This window comes from Equus asinus, chromosome 30, assembly GCF_041296235.1.
Source record: "Equus asinus isolate D_3611 breed Donkey chromosome 30, EquAss-T2T_v2, whole genome shotgun sequence".
Classification (NCBI taxonomy): Eukaryota; Metazoa; Chordata; class Mammalia; order Perissodactyla; family Equidae; genus Equus; species Equus asinus.
The window spans coordinates 28,522,634-28,543,732 of NC_091819.1; the positions used below are offsets into that span (position 1 = coordinate 28,522,634).

The following is a 21,099-nucleotide window of genomic DNA, read 5'->3' on the forward strand; positions in this document are numbered from 1 at the left end:
TAATACATCATTTAAAGCAGCTTGTGCAGTTACCATAGCTGGAACAAGGCAGGCGCTATCATAACTGATCACCTGGGAGAAGATTAAACGGGAAAAGTACCTAACAAAGCAGAGTTAGGAAATGCGAAAGACATTCTAATATAATTCATACTTTTTCCTAGGATAAGCCCAAGACCAGGAAAAGGAAAAAGACTTCCTTCACTTATTCATCAAATATTTATTGAGAGCTAGTTATATGCCACTGATATGCTTGGGGTAGATCACTGGACAAGCAGACATTCCTGCCCTTAGAGAACTTAGACTCTTTAAACTACTTCAGATTCTAGTCCTCTGCTTTGAAGACCTCAAACAAAGTAGAGAAACAGCGTGTAAGGTAGTTAAGAGCATGCATCTAGAAACAGGTTCTCTTGAGTTTTCTTCAGTTTATTTCTTCCTAGCCATGTGGTCATGAGCAAATTCCTTAAATCTTAAATTTCACCTTCCTTACTTCTTCACTTCCTTTTTCTGAAAAATGCTATCTTGGAGGATTGTGATAATTGCCTAGAATAAGCCATGAGAAGTCTTTAGAACAGTACTGGCACCGCCTTAGCGTTCGTTACACGTTTCACACTGTTATGCCATCAGCGTGCTTCACTGAACATATTACCAGGCCCTTGTCGCGCACCAGGCTCTCTCCTGCATTCTGGGTCCCACAGGAACATTGGAGGCCTCCATTCTCCCAGGTAGTTTGTTTATATCGTGGGTTAAATTGGCTCTTGTGAGCTAGTCTGTGAAACAAAATACCATGTGTACATAATGTTATCTCTGAGGGAAAATGCCTTCTGAATTTTTAACACTGATTTGTGGAACAACATTTTGGACCCTACTTGGGATATGCCTGTGATAGTCTGTGTTTGTGACTATGTGAATGTGTGTGTGACCTCCATTCAGTGGTGAAAGTTGTCAGTGTGCCCCAAAGGAAATTTCAAGAGGGATACGTTTACTTCTTGTTAAAAAAAATCACATTTTCAGCATAGCCAGGAGTGAGGAGCATTCTTTTTTAATCCCCAATTTGTAACTTCACCTGTTAGGTCTTTTCTTTAGAAACGGGGGAAAAAAGGCTAACCCTTTCCTAGGAGGCAAATTGTTCTAGCATTTAGAAAATTAGAAGAGAAAGAATGTGGGGCTGGCCCCATGGCCGAGTGGTTAAGTTTGCGCACTCCGCTTTGGTGGCCCAGGGTTTTGCCGGTTCGAATCCTGAGTGCGGACATGGCATAACTCATCAGGCCATGCTGAGGCGGCGTCCCACGTGCCACAACTAGAAGGACCCACAACTAAAATATACAACTATGTACTGGGGAGATTTGGGGAAAAAAGCAGAAAGAAAAAAAGAAAGAAAGAAGATTGGCAACAGTTGTTAGCTCAGGTGCCAATCTTTAAAAAAAAGAGAAAGAACTTTAAGAATATAACATAATAACTAATGCCTTTTTAGAGGAAAATATTCTGACCAACCATCTATAACTAGCTAGTTTTAATATCTTTGTAATGTCTGTTGTTTTTTATTTTTCCACAGTTTAGTCTAGATTAGAAAAAATATTCAATTAAAAATAAGTTGTAGCCCAGGGTTAGAACTGTACAAAGAACCAGACAGCTATAGCACTGAACGTCTCTCTTTGGGCAGAACTTTGCTAAAAAGGCTGAGCAGGTAAATTTCTATTCTTATGTTAGAAGACAAAAAGTGTATTTCCATGCTTAAAATCCCTTTAAAAATTCTTCCATATGCCCAGTGTAAACCTGTTTGAGTCAGTTCACTCTTTAAAGTTAAATTTCCCTCTCTGATTTTACCTTTTAGGTAGATTGAGAACCTCTGATTAGCATTTTCATTACTAAACTCTTATGATTTAAAATTTAATTTAGTGCTTTTAAGTTAAATAGAGTTTGCTTTCATTTCTGTAGTCATGTTTGCTGTTTTGCTTTAGCCTCTATAGTTTTAAACATTGCATGCTCAATGTGAAAATCTAAACCAGATTCCTGGCTTGTGCTCGATTTGCTATATTGTAACTTACTAATATATCCCTATATTTATTAACATTTATTAAGCATTGAGCATTCCAAAGCAAAAAGTCATGATCTCTACCCTAAGGAGCTCCCAGTCTTGGAGGAGGCCATGCAGTAATCACTCGAGTGTGATGCTGTGGTGAGAGCAGACCCTGGTGTTCTAGGGGCACCCCAGACTGACCCCACCCAGGTTTGGAGGGACAGGATGCAATTCCTTAGAAAAATAATGTCTAACTGAATCTGAAAAGAAGTAGAAGTAACCTTAACAGAGAAAAAGGAATAGATGTTTGAAGGTCCTGGGGGTCAAGGAGAACATGGTCTGGTCAAGAACCACACAAATGTCTAGCTGTTAGCATTCCGCACCGTCCGCTTCCGTGGCCCGGGTTCGGTTCCCAGTGGTAGAACCACACCACTCGTCTGTCAGTGGCCATACTTTGGCAGCAGCTCACGTAGAAAAACTAGGACTTACAACTAGAATATAGAAATATGTACTGGGGCTTTGGGGAGGGGAAAAACAAGAGGACGATTGGCAATAGTTGTTAGTTCAGGATGAATCTTTCCCAACAAAAAATAAAAAAAATAAGGGGCTGGCCCACTGGCATAGCAGTTTAGTTGGCATGTTCTGCTTCAGCAGCCCAGGGTTCGCCAGTTTGGATCCTGGGTGCAGACGTAGGCACCACTTATCAAGCCGTGCTGTGGCAGGTGTCTCACATATAAAGTAGAGGAAGATGGGCACGGATGTCAGCTCAGGGCCAGTCTTCCTCAGCTAAGAGAGAAGGATTGGCAGCAGATGTTAGCTCAGGGCTAATCTTCCTCACACACACACAAAACCCACAAAACAAAGGAACACACAAAACCAAATGGAAACAGACTCCTAAATAACAGAGAACAAACTGCTGGTCCCCAGAGGGTAGGGGAGAGGAGGGGATTAAGAGAACAGACTTCTAGTTATGAAGGAAAGAAGTCGTATGGGTGAATGTACCGCATGGGGAAGGTAGTCAATAATATTGTAGTAGCTTTGTGTGATGACAGATGGTAACTAGATTTATCGTGATGGTCATTTTGTTATCTATATAAATATCAAATCACTATGATGTACACCTGAAACTAATATTATATGACAATTATACTTCAGTTAAAAATATATGTATCCATAAAGGGACCTCGGCAGTTAGGAGTTAGATCTTCCCATTGGCTTTCTCTCTCCCCCTTCTGAGACTCCACTTGCACCTTGGTTAGATCGCCTGATGTTGTTCCAACTCTTAGATGCGCTGTTTTCGTCTCTTCTCTCCCTCCACCCCCACTCCCACTCCCACTCTTTTCTCTCTCCTTTGTATTTCAGTTTGGATAATTTCCATTGGCTAATCTTCAAATTTAATGATTTTTTCCCCCTTCTATTGAGTGGATTCTGCTGAAAGGCCCATCAAAGGAATTCTTTATTTCTCATGCTGTGTGTGCTTTTTATCTCTAGCCTCTCCATTTGACTCTCGGTGGCCTTATCATGGAGATGGGATTTCCTGCTGCGTCCTCATGGTCACATGGAGCTGTGTGCTGGAGCTGATTATTAAATTTGTAGAAATGTGTGAGCCATTCGACATCACGTTGGTAGTTTTAAATTGGCCGTGGAAGAAGTATTTACATCACAGAAATTGGCAGACAGTATGAATCAGGACCTCTTTCTCCCCGGAGAACTGGTTTTCAAACCTTTACCATCATGCCACTGATGGATTTTGCTTCTACCCCTTCTTCAGTGAAAGTTCACCTGTTCCTGGGGCCAGATACTAGAGGTTCCCACCCGTCTCCCAGAGGAAGGTGGCTTTTGTTTCTGACCTTCCTGCAGAGGCGGTGAACCTTTTCCTGGGAAGGTTTCCTGCCCACCCTCCAGAAGCTGGAGGCTTTTTCTTCATATGAGAGTTTAGGAAGTGGGTAGAGTTTTGTGCGTATGCCTGCCTGGTGGGGTGCAGGGCGAGGTCTCAGGTCTCCTCTCCTGCCCCCAGTGTTTCTCGTGAGCATCCACTGGAAGGGAGCCTGTGGAAGAGTGCAAACTCCTCTTGCCCTCTTGTGTCTGGGGCTCCCAGGGATTCTAGACAGCCACACTGGCCCACACTGTAAGAATCCATTAAAATTCCACCTTCCTTCCTCTTACCTGCTTTTGTGTCAGCTGTTTCTCTTCCCCATGCTCTGCCAAAGGAAAACCAGCTCAAGTGCTCTCTCTCTCCTCAGAGGGGCATATTACCTTTCCGAATTTAGTTTGCCTGGATATCTTCCAACCTCCGGTCTCTGATTGGCTCGAGAAAAATGATGGTTTTGTTGAGTATCTGACTTCTTTCTCATTTTTAGGGTGGGGGCAATGTTCTTTTGTAGTTTCCACATCCTAAGAGGAAGAGGAACCTCAGAAGTTAGATCTGAAAGAGTCTTTCTTTGAATCATGTAAAAACGTTTGGAATTTATTCTGAGCACCATGAGAAGGGAGTCTTGGGAGGATTTTAAGCGAGAGGGAGGCATCTCTGTGACCTCAGCCTTTTAAACACCGTGATGTCCGTCTCACACCTGGTGAGCCAGAGTAGCCCCTGCTAGCTTTCTGCCGATCATCTCCCATCTTTGACTTTGTAGTTTGTTTCTGATTTCTGAGTTTATTGACTTTTCACTAGTCACTTTGCTTGCAACATCAGGATACTTCCATTTCTATGACTGATTCCCCTGGTGTGTATCTTTCTATATCTGTTTTTGGGTATATTGACTAAGTGGGTGATTTCAATGAAGATTTTACCAATTCCTTCATTTCTGTTGTTTTAGAACTTGAGCAAGGATTAAATGCTAATGTTTATTTTGGCTGCAATCGCAGGGCAGCGAGAGTGAGGGGAAGCAGGGTGAGGCATGGAAGAATGGAACAGAGTGTGAGACACTGTGTTACTACCCTGGAAGCTGCTTCATGATAAGCCACAGAGACACAACCACACAGACGTTTCTGGACAGGCTGTACAGGAAACCGTGCCTCCAAGGAGGTCCCGGAGGGAGGAAGGGAGAGGACATAAACTGCCCAGCTTCCATCTCATGTCTCCCGTGGCTCCAGAATTTTCCCCGTGGGAGGCAGCTCCCCTGCACTTCAGGTTACATTAAGCAGCGCTTTTTAGCAGCTGCTTCAGAAGTCAAATGCTAAATTCTAGGGGTTGGCATATCACTGGGCTCCAGGTAGCAGGAGGAGCTCAAGACTTGAGGTGTGTGCAGTGAGCCTCAGGTGACAGAACCGAGAGGGCCACCATGGACTCCATGAGCTCAAGAGGAATGAGGGCCTCGGAGTGGACGCTGCTGATAATCTGATAACGGCTTTCGTGGATAATAGCATTAAATAATGTCAGCTGCAAGGCCAGCCCTTGGGAGAGGCTTCATTGTGTACGTCCCTGACCTGGCTTCCTCTTCGCTTCTCTTCCCTTCCAGAGCCACCGGTTACCGTTCACTGGTTGTGAGCATTCCTGCAAATGTGTCTTTGGTCAAATGTCTCTCATTTTCTTTTCTTCATTTTGTCCCTGAATCTCTACCTTGGTTTCTTTTCCTCTCCAAGAAAACCTGGGTTCTGCAATCTCTGGGTGGCTAAGACCCCCATCAGTACAAGCTGCCTGACACCCCACAACCAGAGACAGCTACTCTATTCTCTCCAAGATCTTGGAGCAATTAGTATTTCTATTTTTTCATATTCTTTCACTTTCTCCATTTATACCATAAGCTTATTGCAAGCAAGTGTCATGTCTTCTGAGGAAACGTAGCAATTCATAATAAGGAAAGAACACTGGATAGGGAGCAAAAGCTTAGGGTTTGTGGGCCAACCATGTCACCTGCCAACATATGATTTTGGACAGGCCAAAAAAACTCTTTCAGCCTCAACTTCTTTGTCCATAAAACGGGGATTATATACCATGCGGAATAGTTATGAGGATGAAATCAGATCGCAGGTGTCTCTAAGCACTGTATACATACAGTGTGTGTTACTGTGACTGTCAGCTGTCTTGTGGTGGATCACAATATTTCTTAGGCAGACGGGACTTTGTGGTCTCTAACACGAGACTGCGGTTTTGTTCTTAAAGAACCTCCAGCAGAGAGGCCCTGCTACATTTAACCAGCAGATCAATTCTATCGAGGTAGCATTCTTGTCTCCTATTTTTAGAGGGGGAAGCTGAGGCTCGAGAGGTCGTGTGACTTACCCTCGAATCGCTTAGCTAATGAGTAGCGTTTCGGGCCTGGGACTGCAGGGGTGCCTGGTGCCCACGCCCAGGCTTTCCCCAGGGGTGTCGGTGCTGCTCTGAGTTCCCCCAGCGGGCCCGCGTCTGAGCCAGGCCTGCGCTCCCCGACTGTAGAGTCCCCTCCACAGAGCGACCCGGCAGATTTCCCCATTCCCACTTGCGAGTGACAGAGTGGCATCTAACAGTCATATGCTCTGCTAGGGGCCTTTTAGGCTGAGAGCTCCTCAGGTTCCAGCCAGACTAAATGAGCTTTTAAAAAGGTTTAATTACTAACAGAGCATATGGTGCTTAGTGGTTAGGAACATGCAGTTTCTGGAGCCTTCTGCCTGGGTTCTAATCCCAGCCCCACCACTGACCTGGCTGTGGACCTTGGGCAGGTGCCTCCACCTCTCGGTGACTCGGCCTCCTCATCCGTACGACGGGGACACTAGTCCTCACCGCCTCGGGGGGTGCTGAGGCGGAAATGAGCTCAGAGTTGGCCGGGCACATACGAAGCAATATGTGTTTTTGTCAAATAAAATAATAAGTTCGTATGTTTTATTTTTCAATTCAAACTTAATAGTATACCATCATTAAATAAACAATTAACCAAATGAGAAGAAGAACATGAAATAGCAGGTCTTCCTTTAAAACTAAGTAAGCTCCACTGATAGAATGGCAAAAACCTCACTTTTCTCTCAGGAAATACTCAGTTCTAGGCTGCTCTTGGGGGGTTTTGTTCCAAAGTAGACCTTTGTCACTTGACTGGGGAGGTGGTCATTTGGCCTGGGAGAGGGCGCCCTGGGCAGCTGAGGGAAGGCCCGGCGGGCTGGTCAGGCCGGGCGGGCAGGGCGCCGGGCGCTGAGCCGTGCGGGCCTGCTCCGTGGCGCTCTTTGATGCTGCACAAGACATTGACGTCTGGACTCGAGCAAACATAATGAATTAACTCTTTTGTGGAATTCCATTGTTGTTTTTGACATTTATTTGGTAATTTTGAACAAAATAACTTCTGAGGTGGTTACATAAGGAGAGCCATGACTTCAGTCCTTTTAAAAAGTGTTTCCCTTTGTTTAGCTGGATGTGTATATTTAGGGTGGAAAGAAGCAATTTCCTGCGTTTTCACCATGTATAACATGCAGACTGCTAGTGATAGAAATTTAACAGATTAAAGAGAATGTTTGGTTTCATGATTACGTCTTGATGATATCGGGTGATATTTTCTGAGCTTTTGTTTTCTGGAAATTAATTGGCTTTAAAAATAGCTATCACCCATGCAATATGTTTTGTGTATGTGCGTACACACATAGGAGCAGAACTATTTTTTCCTTATCATCCATGGAAAATAGGCAGCAGTTTAAAGAGCAGGCATTTCAAAGGCATTTTGTGGAAACATACAAAAGCAGCATTAAAGTGGCTTTGGAGTCACTCTTTTCCCTACATGCAAATTTTACTGTTGACACGCTAGTCAAATGTGTCTTGAAGAGCCAGCAGACATCCCTGGAGCTGGGGCATTGCTGACTCCGGCTGCTCCCTGAAGTTCACCCAGTCCTCTGCGAGCGTGGGTGGGCGTGGACGGCGACTGCCATGCCAGAGGAGCTGTCCATGCTGCGTCGTTTCTAACCTGCCGGTGCTGCTTATCTTCTCCCTCTTGGTACCCTCTCACCTTTACCTGACTTTCCCTCTCTCTTTTCATGGTTCTGTTGCTTTGCTTTGGCTCTTTATTTCTAGATACCCACCTGTGGCCAGATTTCATACTCTTATACAGTGAAATGGTGTGCATTGGGTACGGCATTTTATTAGACTTCACACTGTTAGGCTGTATTATACAAAATCCGAGACTTACTAATTATGCAACATGGAATTTTAATCAAACATCTAGTTGCCAGGAAATTCTGGGTTCTTAAAAAAAAAGTTATCGGACATGTAGACCTTGAACTATCTTATTGCTGGGGTTGTTTACACAGCCAGATCAGCACTTGGGAAGAAATCTGTCAAAACCGTAGTTGGTCATAATTTATTGCCCTGTCTGAACTTTGTTATAGAAAGAAATGCCTTCTATTCAGCTTGATTCTTTAGTATCATAGAAATTCATTCAGGAAAGTTTGAAGAATAGGAGAAGAAATCTTTATTCACTGGGCTGAATCTTTCTTTATACGCTGTACGTAACATCTGTATGTATGTCTAGGTTAATACCGCCAGTTTTCCATTGCAAAAAGAGGCTCTTTCAAGGTTGAAATGATTAAAGTCTTGTATTTTAAATTCCTAAAATATCTCAAATAGATAGCAGTTAAAATAAATTCATAATGCTTTATAGCTGAGGTACGCATTTGGCTGTCTTGTAAAGAGTTCATCATATGGTACCCGGAGGTGATTTTTACACCTATATCAACAGTGCTTCTTGAGGCTGAGGGTTTGAGAAGAAGATCTTAGGAGGCTGGCAATTTCAGGCAGATGTGTATCTGTCCTTCCTCATCACTGGTTGTAATTTAACGGTAAAAATGTTGCAGCCATCTGGGTAGCAAATGGCTGAGGTCTGCTCTTGCCCGTGATTGTGAATGTGGAGGAGATTTGTTTGACTTCATAGATACTGGATTTATTACAAGGAGATGCGTCAAGCAGTGACTGTGTACATGCTGCTGGGTGTGTCTGCAGCCACTTCCTGGGCGGCCTTGCCTCAGACACCCGAGTGTCACGCTCACGTGTGTCTTAAGTGCTTTTTGACACAGCGCTGCTGGATTTTACGTCAGTTCTTCCCTCGGGGTGAAGCCCTGATTTTCATAGATGACCTAAGCTGTAGAAAGAAAGAATATGAAAAAAAACCAAAACAACGTAGCCACAAAAGTCCTTTTTACTAATATGTGGGTTTTACCATTTTTTCAGAAAGAGAAACCAAATTACAGCCACACTGTCACAGAATCTCCCAACATGGAAAGTTAGCAGCTGATTTCTTCTTCACAGAGAAAAGCTTACTACCCGTTCTGGACCATTTTAGGATCCGTTCTTGACACCACGCTGTCCATCCTGATTTATGTAAATGTTTGGTGTGTACCTCCACAGTTAGAGCCCTTAGAGTTTGTGCTGACTTGCTGGGCACATCCCCAGCAAAATAATCCATTAAAATTCAAATCCTTTCCCAATACTTGAGACAATCAATTTATATTACACAAGGCACAATTATAATTTCATGTACAATTTCAATTCTATAGAAAATGATCAGTGTCCAATAAAGAGGGACACTTATTTTGAGGCAAAAGGATATTTTTTATAGCCTATATAAACAAACTCTTTCATATTTTCAGAATAGTTCCCTCATTATCTTTGGTGTAGGGGAACCTGATTGTGTTTTATTTTGATATAGGGACAAGTGTGTGTCCCTGGCTGCATGTTTAATAGGCAATGTGACTTTTTCTCGATGACATTTAAATGGAAAGGGTTGAGACAGAATAAGGTGGGTACTTGCTTTCTCCTTAACATGGAATCACTCTTACAGAAAGAACAAAGAGGATGCACAGTGAGTGAGTGTGTTGCATTTGCGCCAGCGTTAGCGGGATGCGGACTATGCATTCATCATTACCTTTGTGTAATAGACCAGATGCCTGTTGCTCTGCTGGGGACCGTGTGTTGGATCCTAAGAAGATCGCCCAGAGGAGTTTGGGAAGGATGCATAGGATGGGAGTGAAGCTGTCATGGTTGCGTGCTTTGTGCTGAGGAGTTCCTGGGAATACTGCAGACCCCAGCGAGTGGGCGCACAAGGCAGCTAGACTCCGTGAGTGTGCCCACATCCCCCCCAGCTCTCATTTGTAAACTCTGAACGAGACTGGTATTGTCGGTCAGGAAATCTAGAACACTAGAGAAATATTATTAGGAAGAAGACCGTAAAAATAATGACAAGATAGAAAACAAATCCTGTCAGAGCCCAAGAATACATTTGGCTTCCGCTTGCTGTGTCTGTCTGTTTCTATAAATGGTCCAGAATAGAAACCGGATGTTTGAAATCTCTCTCCTTCTCGCGTGCTCTCCTCCCCTCCCCTCTTCCTTCCTCTTCAGTATTAGCAGACTTACTATTTTTATTATTTTTATTTATACTCCTATTTTTCAATATTTGCCATTTGTGTGGATAACACATTAATTTTTAATGAAATATTTTCAGACTCTTGGAATAGCTGAATCATAAAAGAAAACTTGAAATTGATATAGACTCCCGAGGCAGCATAGAAACTGATTATTACACTGTTACATTTCCTACTCACAAGTGGTAAGCGGCTATTTTAAAAGATGAGGGGTACTTCGATTTAAATCTCTTTTCTTCCTATATAAGCCTAGTTTGTATAGCATTTGTGGCACAAAGAGGAATTCAGGCACTGTTCTAATTAAAATGAAAGAAATATCAAAACAGTATGTTAGACAGTGCTCTCTAATAATTTTCTTTTTATCTAGAAACACATATTTTTGAGAAGCCTCGTTGCTGTTGAAGAAATTCAGTTGTGGCTTAAACTGAGTCTTGGGGCAGTTTTTCATGTTAGTTCTGTTGCAGAACTAAAGATTTTAAAGACGGCACCATTTGTTTCTTTGAGTAGTTTATTTTCTCCAGTCAGTAATGGTTTGTAGTTTGGTATTTTCAAGATTAAAATTAATACTGGAAATTATTTAAACAATTTTATATTGAACGCTATTCCCAGAACTACAGCTTCGTAACCCACTTTGGAACTGTAAATTAGTAAGGATCGTTTCTCCAAAAAGTTTTTGTTATAGAAAGCATAGACATTTGAGATGTAACCTCTTACAGACTTTTCCCCCAGTCTCAAATTATAGGGATATCTATGATCAATAGTATATTGGTAATTTAAATCTTATTTTAATAATTTTATATATATATACAAAATTTTATAATTGAAATTTCTTCTTTGTGATTACAATTTCTAAAAAATTTTACTTTTTTCAAGCAAATTTGCTTATTCTCAACATTAACAATGAATTTATATTTTTTCCAAGTGTTAATATTTTATATTCCAAATAAAGATCAGTAAATGTTATAAGGAACCCTGTCTGTCTTCCATGAGCTGGATTGCGTGGAATGGCATTTAAAGAATTAGAAGAGACCTGAAAGATTGCGTGGTCCCTCTCGCCCTCCATCCCTAGCCCCGACCCGGACACTTTATAGATGAGGAAACTGAGTTCCAAAGAGAGAGGTGGCTTCCAAGACAACAGTTCAGGAAATGACTAGAAACTAGAATCTGTGTTTTCTGACTTCTGGTCTCGTGTTTTCTACTGCTCCCGCTCAGTAATGCATACGTCCTCAGAACTAGGGAGGTGGGCTGGTACCCACCATCAAAAGGAAAATAAGAAGTGCAGATCAACAGATGTATAGCAGATGCTGTCTTAGCCTGTGAGCTTGAGGCCAGAGGTTGGAAGGTTGAGTGAAAGGTCAGGAAATCATAACAACGGATATATATGTTGGGCCAAGACATTTTCTTTTTTTTTCTGCTTTTTATCCCCAAAGCTCCCCAGTACATGGTTGTATATTATAGATGTGGGTCCTTCTAGTTGTGGCATGTGGGACGCCACCTCAGCGTGGCCTGATGAGCGGTGCCATGTCCACGCCCAGGATCTGAACCAGCAAAACCTTGGGCCACCAAAGCGGAGCGTGCAAACTTAACCACTTGGCCATGGGGCTGGCCCCCAAGACATTTTGTTTGTATGTGGATCACCCAATTTGGAGTGCCTCATCATTTTTCTTGGATAAAGCACACCAAAATTGCATCTTTATTTATTTGTTTATTTACTTTTTGCTGAGGAAGATTCACCCTGAGCTGACGCCTGTGCCAGTCTTCCTCTATTTGTATGTGGGTCGCTGCCACAGCATGGCTGCTGATGAGTGGTGTAGATTCACACCCAGGAACAGAACCCGGGCCGCCAAAGCAGAGTGTGCTGAACTTAACCAGTAGGCCACGGGGCCAGCCCACAAATTGCATCTTTTGATACACCCAGTTTTGGTTTCTCTGAAGCAACTGATGACGTAGAGACGCTCGGGAGGCGGCCTCCCTGCAGAATTTGCTGTTCTGGTGACCCTGTCCTTCTGAGTCCTTTACCATTGTGTCATGCACACCTAATTTGACAGACTTTTTCTTTAACTCAGCTTTGTTGATTCTTTCTAAACCATTCACTTTGTCTTCATAAAATCAGCAAACTATTTTTTTAACCATCATATTCTGAGTTCACTGAACGTTAAGCTATGCTTATGTGAGCAGCATGAACAGGCTTGGGCAGAAGGACAGCTGGAGGGAGCAGAGGGTCCAGGCACACTGGGGAGGAGCAGCCAGTGGCCATAGTGTTGAGTGTGCTCTGGCGTCATTCGGTACATTTAACAAGCATGCAGGGTGCCTTGGTTCCTTAGCTGATGAGGGTAGCGGCCGTCCGTTCAGGAGCATCGGCTGAACTTTGGAAGGAGCTGTTAGAGTCAGACAAATGAAGGTGTGCAACGGACTAGACTAGTGTTAGAAGAAGAATCTGCACTACGTTCTCCGTGCACAGTTTTTCCCTTTGTACCGGAGGGGAAGCAACCCACCTGGAGGCAGAAGAAAGGGAAGTTTCTTTGTTCCCTCTTTGCTTTCTCTTTCCCTGGGTGAAGAAGACCAGCCTCACATCACTCAGAAGATGGGCCAGCGGAGCATTCTTACGCCAAGCACATTTTCCACAACTGCTTGGAAGTGAAGGCAGCAGCCACTGTTCAGCCTAGAGACTCAGCCATCGTGCACAGACCTTTGGATGACCTGCTGTTCGCTCAGGGATGCTGGGCTGCGGCCCTGCTTTGTTTAGCCAGTTGGTCTACTCCTGTGTAAAGTCCTGGAAGGATTGCTTTCTTTGGAGGTTGCACTGCTGAAAATGCAAATGGTTTCAAAATGGGTTTAGATAAATTCTTGGATTAAGATCCCATGCCTGGTTTTTAAAGGGTACTATGAAGGCATTGCCTCATTCCTAAGTAACGAAAGAACAAACCAACAAGTAATGAGCAACTGTCCAACTATCCTCTCTCTCTAAATTGGGTGAATAGAATCCTTCCACATTTCCTTTTATCATTTTTTTTGGTGCAGGCATCCATTCCATTTTTCTTTTTTAATTAGGTCACAGTATTTATCAAGATGATGATTATAGCACACAGCTGCTTCACCCAAAAAAAAAAAATTGTGCTGTATAACTTCCTCTTTACTCCCTTGCTACATTTGCTGTGGCCCGAAGCGGCGGGGCCGCATTTTTCCATATGTATTCTGTGTAGGACAAGCAGTCCTACAAAATGGTCTTTGATAAAAGGAATGCAGGATGTTTTAGTCTGGGGACAGATTGCAGAAACAATCCGCTCTTTGGAAGGTAACAATGCACATTAGTATATTAAAAGCCTTGATAAGTCTGAGAAATTATTCACCATTCTTAAAGTTTAAGTTGGCTTTAATTAAAATAATAAGATAGATAAAAATATTTGTGAAAACAAAATTTTGCAGATAAAGGTGTGAGGCTGCAGCGTGAAGGACTGCAGACCGCCTGCAGGGATGTTTTTGAGACATAGCACCTATCTAAGCGTGGAGATGACCCACTGCGGCACTCCATAGAGGACCCGAAGGATTGCTCCCCGGCCCTGTGATCATCCTTCATCCCTTCACCCTTCTCGTTCTGACCCTGGTTTTATTTTCACTTTGTTTCCTTTGCACTCTAGTGTATGGCATGATTACCAAGTCCATGCTTTCTACCTCATGGGCAAGAAAGGCTGCCCGAGACTGTAGCTGTCGCATACACCCTCGCTGCTGAACAATGCTGTCTGTGATCTGCAGGCGAAGCTTTCGGTGTGATTCATCCAGGCTCCTGAGACTGTGTCCAGGGATGGATGTGGAGAGGAGTCGGTCCTGGAGGACTTCCTGGTCTCTATTACCACCTCTCTGGCTGTGATGAGCCAGGAGAGTAAGCATCTGGTTTTTTTCTCGGTTCATGGGCTCTCAAAAGGGATTTTTTGGCGCCGGCCTCGTGGCCAAGTGGTTAAGTTCATGCGCTCCACTTTGGCGGCCCAGGGTTTCACTGGTTTGGATCCTGGGCACAGACATGGCACCGCTCATCAAGCCATGCTGGGGTGGCGTCCCACATGCCACAACTAGAAGGACCCACAACTAAAAATATACAACTATGTACCGGGGGGCTTTGGGGGGAAAAAGGAAAAATAAAAGGGGATTTTTTTGTTGTCATGGTCTTCCTTATTCTCAGGGATCTAGAGTCATTTCTGAATATATAGAGAAAGAAGATTAGTGTTCGTTAATTTATTAGTTTGTTCATTCACTGTTACGTACATTGTTCGGATGTTTACTGAGTGCCCACTATGGTAAGAGGACCTGTAGTAGGCTTGGGGATTAAAAAGATGCACAAGATGTAACCCTTGTCTTTGAGAATTCATGCTCCCAGTAGCCTGGAATGCCTTTCCCTTCTCTGCCTAGAGAACTCTTCTCTCCCAAGAGCCAGGTCACTGTCATGTCTTCAGTGAAGCCTTCCTCCACTCCACCTCTGCAGAGCACTTTGATCAAGCACACAGGGGCATCAACTGTTCTCGAATGTCTGACTCATTAGACCGTGAACTCCTTAAGAACAGGAACCATGTCCTAGTCGTCTTTGTTTCTCTAGCATGTAGCCCAGTGCCAGGCACTCGGAAGGCACTTACTGAATGAATATGCCATCTTTTTTATCTTCTAGCACATCTTTTTCAGTTTCCCAAAACTGTAGAAGGGAAAAAATAATGAGTGAAAAACAGTGTTTGATGTATATGTACAACTTTTTTAATATATGTATTTTATGGCCTCTCATCTGTATCCTCACATTTGGAAAAACTGCTCAGTATATGTGTTAATTACCATCAACTAATATAAATCTAAAGTTTTGCTGAATAATGATGTGCGTCCAGTGTGCACTCAATAAATATTAATCACAACTATTAAATAGACTCTGATCTCATTGAAACTAGAGTGGCTCCCTTGCTCTATTTAGGCCCTTTAATGACTCCTTGTGTTATTAGTTGGTCCTTGTTTTGCGAGGTTTGTAGGTCATGTTTAATGGAGCTGCTGGTTGAGGTTGTTAGCGGTTACGTAAATGACTTTGACTTTACCATTTTATGACAGTCATTTGGAATGAGTTATATATTTTCCAAGCTTTTGGTTTCCCCAGTGGCCTGATATATTAAAGAATGATTGTTAAGTTGCAAATTTTGTGAGTTTTTTTTAGTCACCTAAATTTGACATTTTACATGATGCTAGTGACTTCTGTGTCATAGATGAAGGAGATAATGTAGAATTGAGGCTGGGAGACATTTTCCTTCTTTTCCATGGCCAGGCAGAGCAACCCTTGGAAGATGGTCCTCGGAAAGAGATGATCATTTCTCACTCAAACCAAATATACTTAACTTCTGTATCTCTCTCACTTTAAAATAATCGTTTCTGTGACCTGTGTCTGGAAGTGCTCCAGTTTTTCCACATGGCCCCTTAAAACATAGTGTCAGCGTTGCATTTCATATTTCTTACTTTGAATTATGCTACAGTGTTCACTGCAGGGTTATCTCCTGCTGGGCCTGGCTGGAGTGTAGGGTCCTGGGCTCCTTTTGGCTTTTTGCCTAGAACAGGGAGGCCTCAGTGCCTGCAAATGGGGCAGCCCAGCAGCCTCCTTAGCCCTTTTCTCCTAGGTCCACACTGCGCTCTTGGCGTTTTAGGTCTCCCCACTTCGATATGAAGAGTAAATGACTCCAAGCGAAGGCTGGAAACTGCATTTGAGCCTGATGTCCAGATATCTCGAGTGAGAACTACTTTCAGGGTAGGATTTGGGGGTCAGATAGGGGCAGCATTATCAGAAAATTTGAGCTCTCACTAGAGGCCAGCATCCCTTCATTCTAGGCACTCAGTCCCTCCCTCTTGTTTCTCTGGGACATGTTTCTATTTTCCAGCACTTAGAGCACTGTATTCATGGCATTTTATGTCCTTCTCTCTTATTAGATTGTTAAGTCTTCAGTCAATTTCTGAAGTCCAGTGGATAAACCTGTGTTGAATTAATGAGTAATTCTCTAGAAACCAAAATTATTTTAGTTTAAAAGCTGTTAGCTAATGGTTAGGATTAATATATGCTGATTCCATGTGTGTCCTCATTTCTCTCCACCAAGCCATTAGAGTTTGGACTCACCTGGCTTTATTAGCTACTCTTAAACCGTTTGAAGATACAGTATGGTTTGGTCCATCCAAAACAAAAGATCAAACACAAGTGATTGAATACCTGTTACATGATAGGAGCTGCAGGCCATGGAGAGATAGAAGATAAATTAGACAATCACTGCCCTTCAGAGGTTCTTGTTCATGGGAGAGAGTGTGGAGCCCTCACTCTTGCCCCCCAGACCCAGGCAGTAAAGACTTTAGTAGAGATGCGCGTGTAGCAGCGTAGGGTCACTGGAGGGAGGCACAAATCTAGCCTGGGAGATGCTGGGGAACTTTTTGGAGGAAGGGATGCCAAAACTTAACTTTAGAGGATGTGCAAGGCTACATGCCTGGCAGAAAGCAAAACTGGAGAAAAGCTCTGGAGAGAGAAGTGATGGCACATGGAATAGGAAGCACAAACAGGTCATTGTTGGTGAATGCATTGGGGATCGATGACAGGGCTCTGGCTTTTTATCCTGGAGGTACTGGGGGGGGTGGGCAATGAAGAGTTTTCAATAGAGCACAAATGGCTCACTCTGATGGCAGCATGAAGGATGGGCTTTAGGGAGCCAGACAGGGAAACCATGTAGGAAATGATGAGTGCCTGAAATAGAGATGAAGAGGAGGCCATGGATTGGAGAAATATTTAGGGGGCAAAATTGGCTAGTGATCAGTGGGATATGAGAAGTGAGGAAAAGAGAGGAATCAAGTAATTTTCTTCCCTAACTCTTACTGTTAGTACCTGTTTCTTTGGTCTAAATCCTAGTGACGTTTTTTATATCTCTTAGAATGAACCTGCAGAATGCCTTAAAAGCAATGATTGTAAAATGACATTTGTTAGTCATATCTTCGTTTAGTTTAAATTTTCCCTAAAGCAAGTCTACATTTTTACTTTCAAACTTATGTATCCTTTATTTCTATGACTATTCAAACTAGATTTATAATTTTTACAATAAATATTTTAAATCCCAAGAAATGGGTGTCAAGAACTGTATCACAAGAGAGATTGTAGCTGGTTTACCAACTCCTGACATTGCCGACGTATGGCCTTCCTGCCCCTCCCCTCCCAGCTGGGCCATCCGTCCTCCCCGGGTACACTGACCATCCATCCAGCCCTGTCCTTGGTGCTAGGTAAAAGGGTCCTCCCTGACAGGACAGGCACCAAAGTAGATAATAAAATAGAGTGATAATGTATAATGATACTTCTCTTTGGCCAATCCTACTATTTAGACTCCAAGAAGTAGTATTATTTCTAAGAGAAGAATATTGAAAATAATCAAATCAAAATATTAAATCAAATCATCAAAATGTCCAACATCAGGAGATTAGTTACTATAAACAGTTTACATAAATTCCCTACAATGGTAGTCTAAAATGCCAATAAAATCATTTGTTGGAAAAAATAATGTTTATTGACATAATGAATGTTCAAAGTATATCTCCAAGGGAAAATATGATACAAGTAATATATATTATATGATTCCATTTTTTTGTAAAAAAAAAAAAATGGTAGATAGATCTAGGTATAGATATATACCCAAAATGTCATATTTTCTTCACACTCTAGTCCACACATATGTGGACTCAAATTTTGCCCATGCCAACTCGTATGTAGAGCTCAGCATCTCTTTGAGTTCCCCAAAAGACTTGGTATACACAAAGGCACTGCTGATAGCCTGGACTTCACTGATGCTGTTATAAGAAGGTGGAGAACAGGTACGCCTCCTGCCCCTTAGAAACAATGTAACAATCTCCATTGATAGTTTTCTCCTTCAATGTCCTTTCTAGGCTGACTTTTTCCTTTCTCCTGCTTCCACCTTTCCCCATAACTTTCAAATTCTTTGCTTTCTCATCTTCTGGGAACCACAAATTCCTTATACCTCTGCATTATACAGAAAAATGCAGCTCTGCCACAGCTCTTGCTTCAAATGTGCATACATTCAAGTTAGCCTGTATCTCAAGTAAATAGTAAATTTAACCATTTAATTTTGCAACCTTGTACACACACACACACACACACACACACACACACACTAAAAGAAAGCCTAATAAAACAGTATTTGCCTGTACTATGCAATCCATATTTTCTATTTTATGACCTACTAGTGGCTCATGACCCAGAATTTGGAAAAGTCTGCCATGGAAGGCCATCTAATGACCCCAAAGCTTCAGCATACCCCTTTGGAATCTTACTTCTAAAATTATCAAATTGTTTCTTCCAAAAACTTAATGAATTTTTTTTCCATCTTGTTACACATGTGTGTGTGCATGTGTGCATGCACAAACACACACACACAACAGGACACCCAAAAATGTAATACATTAGCTGTCTCTAGGCAGTGGGTTTATTGGTGTGTTTTCTTCCTTCACATTTTCCAATAATTTCTAGGTTTTATGCACTGAGCATGTGTTACTTTTGTAAAAGGAAATGAAAACATTTAAAAAAAGGAAAAAGAATAAAAAAGGCACAGCTCAGGTTCTGTCTCTTGTTGGAAACCTACCCTGACTAATCCTCTCCAAGCAGGGTCCATTCCCTCCGTCTGTTTTTCCACTTTGCCCTTTTGATTTCTCTTGCCCAGCACTTATATCATTGCCTTGTAATGATCTGTTTTTATCGTGCTTTCCTCCTAGTTCTGAGACCGTTCCTCTTCTGTTTAGTTCATCACCATCAAAGACCACTTCTCCCTTCCCTCTGTGACAAGATTCTTAAACTGAAATCCACAGATAGGTTGTTAATCTCCAGAAAATGTATGCAAATTTTAATGTTTACTCATTTCTTTTCTGAAAATTGGATCCAGTTAGCTTTTGAAGGCCTGTGCTGTGCCAGAGTCAGCCTGGCGGCCTCGTGGTTAAGGTGGGACCTTCTCACCTTCGTGACTCGGGTTTGTTTTGTGCCCAGGAACCACACCACCCGTCTGTCGGTTGTCGTACTGTGGTTGCTGTGTGTTGCTGTGATACTGAAAGCAATATTGAAAAAATTGGCCGTGAAAACCCTGTGAATAGCAGCAAGCGTTGTCTGATACAGCGCCGGAAGGTGAGAGGATGGCGCAGAAAGACCAGGCAAGGCTCCGCTCTGCTGCCCCCGGGGGCGCTGGAAGTCACTATCCACTCAACAGCACTAACCACAGCCTTGTGCCAGGCAAGCTGCTAGGTCTGATCTTCATCCGACTCTCCACGCATTGGAGAGCTCCTGACCCGCTGCTCTCTGTGCTCACCCAGCCTGCTGTCCTTGTCCAGAGTGAGTGCCACGTGGCAAGGACGGCCCTGTCTCGCTCCTCGCCTTCCTGCTCCCAGAACAGTGTCTGGAACACAGTAGGCACTCAAGACTGTAACATTGTGAATGCCTAGGCATGGCGAGGAAGAAAAGGATTTTATTTTATTATCCCCACTTTTCAGAGTTGATTAAATATCATGATGTTACTTGAGGAAGCAGGAAGTAATTAAAAGCATTCAGACTGGGGTTTACGCTCAGTCTCGTCGCAAAACTGGTCTTGAAGCAGGTTTCAATTTGGCGCCTGAGTGGGCGTCTGTCTTCTTGTCTTTCAGGCTGGACTCAGTGGTCGCCTAGGCCCTTTCTGCCTCTAAATTACACTCCTCCTGGCTGGCTCGAGGCTCCATATCTAACCCCCGTCTCCTGCCTCTTGGGTTAGAGAATGTGCACCACTCTTGAGTTTGACTTTCCCTTGGCTTCATTCAATATGGTTCATCTTGTTTTTGAAGGTAGTTTGTTCCATAGAAACCAGACAGGGTGTTGTTTAAATAGTAGGCTGATGTCTCAGTGCAACATATTGGCCCACTAAGATCTACAAGAGTGTGAATCACAAACCCGCCTCTGTACGTTTCTGATTTAGTGTGAATGTTCTGGATGTAAGAAAATCCTGTTCAGAACGGTCAGGTTACCTCATTTTGCAATCAATCGTATTTCGAAATGTTAAGCTGTTGGAATAACTGCTCTTCCTCGCTAAGTAGATTCTTTCAACTGTAGCAAAACATTTTTAAAGTTAGGTAATTCCATCTCTAATCCAAATTGCATGTGTTTCTTTTCTCCAGACCATGGATGCGCTGGGGCTGTGCATTTAAAGCTCAGCTTTGTGCGTGGCGTTCCTGTGACGATTTCAGTGTGTAAAATAAGATGTTTACAAAAGCCAGCCTGAGACCCATACTATACAGCAGTTTAGCAGCAAATTTCTACTCTGGGTATTTAACAATAATGGGATCTTTCTATTGGCTTTACATAAACTCAGATTAGTAGTAAAATCTAAGTAGCAGCCCATTTGGCAAACTCTTATACTTTAAGCAGTCACAAATTTGCTTCTGATTGTGCTTTTCATTCACACCTAGCTCAGATTTTTTCCTGATGCTTTTTTAAATCCTCTAATTTACATACTGTGGTAAATTTAAAATGAGAACAGATGAATGCTGCTACACTTTCTATTTCACTGATGAATATGGTATTTTGCTTCAACTATCTAGCTGTTATATATTCAATGACCTTTAAAACATGAAATAGATACTTCTTTTCATATACACTGTGCAAGATGGATTATTAGTATTGTCTTCCCTTTCAGACACTGAGTCTGAGACTCAGAGGCCGAGCAGAGCTTCTGGGAGCTGACTGTAACAGGCGAAAGCCCAGAGGT

The 21,099-nt window shown here is 42.7% G+C and overlaps 1 protein-coding gene across 13 annotated transcripts in view; it reads left to right on the plus strand.

Annotated features, from left to right (window-relative positions):
* SDCCAG8 (SHH signaling and ciliogenesis regulator SDCCAG8) overlaps window positions 1-21,099 on the plus strand; it is a 223,690-nt gene that overhangs the window by 158,952 nt on the left and 43,639 nt on the right. For 2 of the 13 annotated variants that reach the window (XR_011499354.1, XR_011499353.1), the window contains exon 17: window positions 9,842-10,020. The exons of the other annotated variants lie outside the window; for them this stretch is intronic. The gene's annotated coding sequence lies outside the window, so the exon portion shown is untranslated. The remainder of the gene's footprint in view (window positions 1-9,841; window positions 10,021-21,099) is intronic. 13 annotated transcript variants of the gene reach the window in all.